At 40.3% G+C, this 8,783-nt stretch overlaps 1 protein-coding gene across 3 annotated transcripts in view; it reads left to right on the top strand.

The window, feature by feature from the left end:
- The first annotated feature begins 454 nt into the window (after window positions 1-454).
- The window catches only part of fbln5 (fibulin 5), a 78,651-nt gene continuing 70,322 nt past the window's right edge, over window positions 455-8,783 (top strand). For 2 of the 3 annotated variants that reach the window (XM_020531502.2, XM_020531498.2), the window contains exon 1: window positions 455-750. The gene's annotated coding sequence lies outside the window, so the exon portion shown is untranslated. Of the gene's footprint in view, window positions 751-2,647; window positions 2,789-8,783 lie in introns of all 3 variants that reach the window. The other variant, XM_048600151.1, reaches the window with a different exon arrangement.

The raw sequence follows: 8,783 nt of genomic DNA, 5'->3' as shown, positions 1-8,783 counted from the left end.
TCCTGGCATCTCTTTCTACAATGCAATGTGTAGCCATTAACATTCTTCACCACTTCCGCACCCATGGCCTATAAAAGCTGCACTTACAGTCCCCCAGACTTCCATGCATTTAGAGAAAAAAAAACATGGTGCAATTGTTCCAAATATCCTGTTTAAATTGGTAGTGGTTTCACAGCAAAAACAGAGTGTGTTGGCATGTTTCCATAAACCATTTTCAGTTAATTTTAATTTAAAACAAATTCAGATCCCATGAGCTAACATATAAAAGCAGAGACTTATCAGGCTCTTCAGTTTAAACATACTGAAGGTCTCAAACTTTCCAGGAAGACTAAGAACGAAGCTCTAAACTGCCAAGATCCACAAGCTGGTTGTGGGAACTCACGCCAGTTGGTGCTGTGTAATATAAACCAGCTGTCAGCGACACAGAGACTCCATTTGCATGTCTAAACGTACTTTGAGAGTGAAGTGTTCATTTTTAGCATTCCTTGTCCAATTGGCTTAACATTGAATTAGAAGGGAGTTTGAACAAAACTAGGTGCTGATCACTTCGGGGCCAGTATCTCCAAGATAAAGGGGCAAAGCGTGTGGAAAGGGCCATCAGCTTTTCGCAAATTCAAATCCAGCAGCTGCATACATCTCAAAGGAGCTTATCAGAGAAAAAAGGGAAATACAAGCAATTTTGCCGAACATCAGACCTCTGGATTTTTGATTCTACTTTTGAAATACAAAACACTTGAAAGAAGTTATCAGGTAAGTATAATCTATGAACTTGTACTAGATGTCTGAAAATACCTCATTATCCAGGTGAACACAATTCATTACCCCAGAAAATTTTAAGTGTAATTTACTCTATAAAGCAATATATTTAATTGAATATTGATGGGCAGCACATGAAAAGCTTAATTGATTGATTAATCTAAGTCAAACTCTCAGTCATTCCATCTTATAACATTTTAATCTTAATGACCACAGGGTTATTAGATACTCTGAACATTGCATTTGATGCATTTTGAAAAATTAAATTACTTGCAAAGATTGTTTTTAACTCGATCTTGATGTAAAACAAGCATCACTTTTAAAAAAAAAGTACGGATGCTGGAAATCTGAAAAATAATCAGTGTTCGAAAATGCAGCAGACCCAGCAGATTATGTGAGAAAGTTGGAGTAAATATCTTGACGATTGTTCTGCAGAACACAGTCTCAGGATCAGTTCTTGAAGAAGTCACATTGAACTTAAAATGTTAACTCTGTTTCTCTCTCCACTAATATTGTCAGACTTGTTGCTTTTTTTACCCCAACGCTTTCTGTTCTGAACTAATGTTATATTTGATTACGCATTGTTAACAAACAAATAGTATGTTAATTCTCCATAGCTATAACTTATCTTAGTGCTTTTTGCTTCAATCCAGGAAGCTGTGATGAAATAATTCAAGGTTTTTTCCAGAACCACTTAGGAACTCTATAAAATCCAATCATTGAAAACTCTGTGGGATATGACCAGCCTTGGAAATCAATTGCTTGCCCATAAGAGGGAGTGATCCATCATTGAGAACTGCTCCTTTTAGTGACCCTCTGAGAACTCAGCCACCAGGTCGTCATTTCTATGACAATGAAATCATTGCAATGAATTAGTGCAGTTTGACATGTCTTTCTTAAATCTGGTGTAAGTTTGGAAAACTTTATTCTTTTTAAATTATCATTATAATTCTATCTTTCCTTCTTGAACTAGCCCATTTGTACAATTTCCAGGTTCACGTTTCTGGCCGTTCTTAAAGATTGGAACATTAGTTATTTTCATGTTATTTGGCACTATCTCTGGATTTAATGAGCCATGAAAAAAATTCCACTGCATGTCTAGTTAAACGAATGTTTACCAACTCCAGGTTTCTAAATGACTATTTTTGTAACTTAACTCTGTGATTTGCTAGCTTTTAAAGTGGCAGCAGAGTGGTATAAAAATAAATTCCGTCCCCACTTCAAAACAGTTTTGTTTCAGGTTAAGAGTAGTCAATAATACTGTGTAAATTAGGGTTAGGATTGCCAGGCTAATCCATTAGTACTGGCAGTGACATAGTGGGCACAGGTTTGTCAATAACTTGAGAAGTACATCAAAGTTCATCTGATTTACCTGGGATCACATTTTAAGGAATATCCATCGATGGAGTGCCTGGAATGTAGAACAATGTCCCAGTGTGCTTCAAAGAGCCCGAAACAGATAGAAGATAGAGAACTGAACCATTAAAAACGGGTGATCAATCTAACTGATGTGTGATTCTATGAAAGTGTTAAAGGAAGAGGAAGAGGAGGTCAGTGAGGATATGAACATCTGAAATCATGGTTGCCAATGATCAGTGGAATAATGGTAATGTAGGAAGCCAGATTTGAAGTAGTACAGAGTTGTAGAGCTGGAGGAAATTGCAGAGACACAGAGAGGGTGGAGTTGGCAGAGGTGGTGCACACATATAAAAGGCTTTGAGTATGAGGATAGATTGGAGTCATTTAAGAACCCGGCGACATTGTCGTGATGTGTGTGAGAGGGATGTGCTGTAGGATAGGGTACAGTAAGTGCAGCACATGTTGCTTGCCAGGAGCACATTGGAATAGTTAAGTGTGGATTTTGTTTTCAATGTTTTAACTTCCTTTGTAGGCCTGTGCATCTAATGAATAGATCCATTTTATGAGAGGCCTGACATCTAACGGTGGCTGGAGACAAGAATTGTGTCAAACAGAAATTCAACTGTTCCCCGGTATCCATTATCTTTGCTGGAATTTCTTGCTACAAGCTAAGGTGAAGGTTGAGTACATCCAAATAAACTTGGTTCAATATATTCTAATAAAAAATGTTTTTAGAAAGAAAGGCTTCAGTTTATGCAGCCCCTGTCATGTTTTACTGAAATTTGGTTGTGAAAGCCAGTTAATGAAAGCCAGTTAATTGCAGCCATTGTTTACAGAATCCCTACATTGTGGAAGCAGGCCATTTGGCCCATCAAATCCAAAGAGCATCCCATCCAGACCCACCCCTCCCTATAACCCCTATGGTAGAGTAGTGGTTAGTATCCCTGCCTGTCACGTGGGAGACTGTGGTTCAGTTCCCCACCAGGGAGGAGTTTGGGTCCTTTTTGGGGCGGCACGGTGGCTCAGTGGTTAGCACTGCTGCCTCACAGTGCCAGCAACCTGGGTTCGATTCAGGCAACTGTGTGGAGTTTGCACATTCTCCCCGTGTCTGCGTGGGTTTCCTTTGGGTGCTTCAGTTTCCTCCCACAGTCCAAAGATGTGCAGATTAGGTGGATTGGCCATGCTAAATTGCCCATAGTGTTCAGGGATGTGTAGAATAGGTCGGTTACAGGGGAATGGGTCTGGGTGGGATTCTCTGAGGTTCGGTGTGGACTTGTTGGGCTGAAGGGCCTGTTTCCACACTGTAGGGATTCTATGATTCTATGATAACTCTGCATTTCCCATGGCCAATACTATGGGCAATTTAGCATGGCCAATTCACCTAACCTACACATCTTTGGACTGTGGTAGGAAACCCAGGCAGACATGGGGAGAATGTGCAAACTCCACACAGACAGTCACCTGAGGCTGGAATCAAATCCAGGTCCCTGGAGCTGTGAGGCAGCAGTGCTAACCTCTGAGCCACCATTGTTGTGAAGTAAGAAATACCACAACCAAATTTCAGCATAACACAATCCCACAAACACCAATGAGTATCAACAGATAACGTGTTTTAGTGAAGATAAGTTGAGAGATAAATATTGGCTTAGATACCAGAGACAGCTCCCCTGCTCATCTTTGAAATAGCGCACTGAGACTTTAATATTCACCTAAGAGAGAGAGAGAGCAGGATGGGATTCTGTTTAACATCCCAATTAGTGTGTGGCACACCCTGACAGTGCAACACTCCTCTAGTACCGCCTTAAGGTTTTAGCCTACATTTTGTGCTCAGAATCCAAGACCTTCTGACTGAGGTGAGGTAAGGGTATGCAAGAGAAATACCAACTATGAGTTAGAGCTGACAACTCAAAGCTGTTAAAATGTACTTTAACAGATTGTCTTTCACTGGTGCCTCAGTAATACCGAGAAACAGGAAGATTTAGTTGTTGTGATAGTGAGGGGGCAGAAGTTTGTGAAATGTGGGGCCGGAAGGGGTTCGAATGGCAGCATAACTTAACAATATCTGCTGTAAAATAATAGATTGTAATACACAAAGTGGTAACTTTGAAAATAATTTTTTTCTTCTTCTTTGAGTCACATATATTTCCCTCTCTTATGCCTGAAGTGAACTCGCTGAGTGTTGTCCAGATATTAGTGGGGGTGCGCCACCAACAGATGTAGGCATATCTGATTTGGTAATCCCCCTCAGTGAAGAATATAGTCTAAACTAGTTCAACAATGGCCAAATATTTCACCAGTCAGTCCCTAATAAGTCCTGAAGAAGGGTAATACCCAAAATGTCGACTTCTCCTTTCCCCCAGATTGCTGCCTGGCTTGCTGTGTTCTGCCAGCCTCCTGTCTGAGCTCCCAACAAGTTGATCGAAGCTTGATTCAGTAAGCTTTCTTAGTGGTGACAATGGTGAGTCAGTCACCATTGTATACATGTGCCCAAATATTTGACTATAATGCATGACCTTAGGATTGGTAATGATTACCATGAAACATTACAAAATAACTACAGCATAGAACCCATCTAGTCTATGCTGGCTCACCATAGAACAATTCATTTAGTACACTCACTCAATGCATGGTGGCTCAGTGGTTAGCACTGTTGCCTCACAGTGCCAGAGACCTGGCTTCAATTCCACCCTCGGGCAACTGTCTGTTTGGAGTTTGCACATTCTCCCTGCATCTGTGTGGGTTTCCTCTAGATGCTCTGGTTTCCTCCCAGAGTCCAAAGATGTGCAGGTTAGGTGGATTGGCCATGCTAAATTGCCTGTAGTGTTCAGTGATGTGTAGATTAGGTTGGTTATAAGGAGATGGGTCTGGGTGGGATGCTCTGAGGATCAATGTGGACTTGTTGAGCTGAAGGGCCTGTTTCTACACTGTAGGGATTTTATCCCCGTAGCCCTACGAGCTTATTTCCCTCAAGTGTCCATCCAATTACCTTTTGAAATCGTTCATTGTGGCCACTTCCACCACCCTAATAGATAACAAGCTCTAGGTCATTCATTGTGTTAAAAAGCAATTCTTTGTAACATTTTAAATCTACATTCTCTAATCACTGTACCATCAGCTAATGGAATTTTTTATATCGACCTTAATTAAATCTCTCAAAATGTTATATGATCAATGTAATCATCCCCCAATCTCCTTCACTCTAACCCCAGTTTCTCCATTTTAATCTTGTAGCTGAATTCCCGTGTCCCTGGAACCATGCAGGTACATCAGAATGGCATTAAAAACCCTATCTAACCACTAGCACTGGCCTTTCTTATTTTGTCCTTTCCTTGCTCCCAGACCCAAAACTAAATCAAAAAGGCCAATGGAATATTGATCTTTATCTTGAAAGTGAAGATGGGTGTGGGTGGGAGAAGTGTGGAAGAAGGGAGGAAGTTATACTTCAGATGTGTGCTGCTTGGCCAAATCCCAATAGTAGAACTGCCTTCGACTGTGGCCGCAAAACCACAGGAAGGATATATTGACCTTGTTTGGAGTGCAGCCCTCCCTCACTAGGAAGGAGATGAACTGAGCTGATTGCATGCTAGTCAGATAACATTGATTCAACAAAAACAAAATCTAAATCCCAAAATTGTGTTTGCAGTGGCCAAGTGGAATTGCTCACATGTTTATTTACATCCGTGTCAGTTTCTATGGGAGAGAAAACTTTTTCAGAATTTTTATTAAATTATCCCAGGAAACATTTAAGAATAAATTACTGTGACTAACCACTTGCAGCTGTTTGTTACATATTGCTGCCTCATGCTGATAAATACCTTAACATTCAAATCCATTTATATAATTACCTATTCATTAGGCAATCCTAAATGAGATACTATCAAATAAACTTGCTTGCTACAAATTCTTTTTATAGCAATGAACTATGCCTTCTCCTGTAGCTAGCTCAATGCATCACGCATCTTAGGAGTCTATCTATCTGGCTGAAGTTGAATTCATGCTAAAATCCTTGACTGGCTCATGCTGATGCTCGGCCTTAAAGTGATATTTTACCTGTTGGTGATTTAGCTTGTCAGACAAATATATCATGTATATGTGTTTTGGTTTCAATTTGGGTGAATGTTTTGGAATTTTCTTTGAAATTCAGTAGGGTATAGGACTCTAGCAGTGCAGTTAAAAATGTAGAGGTGGTTTTCATCCCTGGGCTAGGACAACGGGGAAAATCATGGTGACCTTTAGAATCCCACCTCTATTCTGGGCATACAAGTGATGATGGACTGAATGGCATTCCTTTGGAATTCTGTCCTTGAACCTCTCTCTCTCTCTTTCTCTCTGTCTTCCTTTAAAACCAACCTTTGACTAAGCTTCTGGTTACTGTCTCCTTTTGGTCATTCATTAGGTGTGAGCATCATTGATAAATTTATTGCCTGTCCCTAATTGTCCTTCAGAAGCAGGTGCTAAGTCATCTTCCTGAACCGTTACAGTCTATGTGGTGTAGTACCCCCACAATGCAGTTAAGGAGGAAGTTCCAGGATTTTAAGCTAGCGACTATGAAGGAACTGCGATATATTTCCAACACAGGATGGAGAGTGGCTTAGAGGGGTACTTGGAGGTGGTATGTTCCAAAGCATTTCTGTCCTTTTTCTTCTAGGTTCAGGTTTGGAAGGTGCCAACAAAAATCACAGAATCACAGAGGTTTTAGGACCCAGAAGGAGACAATTTCGGGCATTATGTCTGCACCATTCTCACAATGAGCTTTATGACATAATGCCACTCTCGTGTCTTTTCCCTGTTCCCTTGCATATTGTTTCTATTCAACAACTCATCTAATGACCTCTGGAATTCCTCAATTGAATCTGCCTCCATCACACATCCAGGCAGTGCATTCCATTCCCAAACCACCTGCGTGAAGAAATGTTTTCTCGCACCATAATTGGTATATTTATAAATAACTTTAAATCTGTGCCCCCTCATTCACAATCCTTTCATGAGCAAAAACAGTTTCTTTGATGGTTTGAAAACATCTATCAGATCTCCACTTATCCTTCTTCTTTCCAAGGTGATCATTTCCAACCTCTCCAACCTATCCTCATGAATGAAGTTTCTCATCACTGGAATCATTCTTGTAAATTTCTTCTGCAGCTTCTGTCATGTATTCACATCTTTCCCACAATGTGGTGCCCACAACTGAACTCAATATTTCAGCTGAGGTCTAACAAGTATCTTGGACAAGTTTAACATAAGTCCCTTGCTCATGTATGCCTATGCTCCTGCTAATAAAGCCCAGGATACGGCATGCTTTATTCACTGCTGTTTCTACCTGTCCTAATGTCTTCAACGATCTATGCACATATTCACCCAGGTCCTCCTGCTGCTGCACCCCCTTAAGTATTGTACCTCATATTTTATAATGTCTTTGAATGATCCTCCAACTAAAATGCATCATCTCAGGCTTCTCCACATTAAACTTAATCTGCCATGAACTGACCAGTCCACCAACTTGTGTCTTGTACAGTTTACAATGTTTTCCAGTTCATGTCATCAGCAAACTTTGAAATTGTTCCCTGCAGGCCATGAGCTAGATCATATGTATATATCTGGAAAGGTAAGGGTCCAAATACTGACCCACTAGGAACTCCACCACAAACCCTCCTTCAGCCTGAAAAATAACCCATTGTCTTTTACTCTGTTTCCTACCACTCAGCCAATATTGTATCCATGTTGCTACTATCCCTTTCATTCCATGAGCAATAACTTTTCCCACAAGTCTGATGGGACACATTGTATCAAATGTCTACTATCCTACTTTCCCTATCCTTACTAATTCTATATTGAAAAAAATGTTTCTAGAAGCTTCCCAATGTCTGAACTGACTGATCTATAATTGCTGGGCTTATCCTTACAAACGTTTTGAACAAGGATGCAATGTCTGCTATTCTTCAGTCTTCTGGCAGTTCTTCCGAGTTTAGGGAAGTCTGAAAGAGTATGCCTAATGGTACTGCAATTTATAATCTCATTTCCTTCATTGTTCTTCATTGCATCTTAACCAATCCCTGTTCCTATTAACTTTAAGCACCACATTATATCCAATGCTTTCTCCCTATAATTTTTAAATCCTTCTAGTGACAGAATTTTCTCCTCTGTCACCATAGAGTGGTAACATCTACCTCCTTAGTCAAGACAAATGCAAAGTATTCATTTAACACCTCATCCACGCCTCTTGCCTCTGTACATAAATTCTTTTTGGCCCCTACTTGATCCTACTGCTCCGTTTGCCACTCTTTTACTACATGATGTGCCTATGGACGACTTTGGGATTCACCTTTAGTCTGGCAGCCAGTCTCTTTCATAAACCCTCTTTTCTTCTCTAATATGCTTTCTCCCCTTCCCTCGGAAGGTTTCAGGATTCGTCTTGGTTCTCAATTGTGTTTTTTTTTACCTAATACCTGTCATAAGCACACCTTCTTCATTTTACTTTCTATTTCCTTTTTAACCCAGAGAGTTCTGGATTTGTTTGCATTCCCTTTTTGTTTTGAGAGAATTTTGGCTGTATCTGTACCATTTCTTCTTTGAAGGTAACCAATTGTTCAGCTACAGCTTTTCCCACCAGCATTTTGTTCTGGTCTGCTTGCCCAGCTCATTTCTGCCTCATTGAAATTGTCATTCCCAAG

This window comes from Rhincodon typus, chromosome 8 (assembly GCF_021869965.1).
Source record: "Rhincodon typus isolate 14 chromosome 8, sRhiTyp1.1, whole genome shotgun sequence".
Classification (NCBI taxonomy): Eukaryota; Metazoa; Chordata; class Chondrichthyes; order Orectolobiformes; family Rhincodontidae; genus Rhincodon; species Rhincodon typus.
Note: the sequence above shows the minus strand (reverse complement) of the source record. Positions and strands in the feature narration are given on the sequence as shown.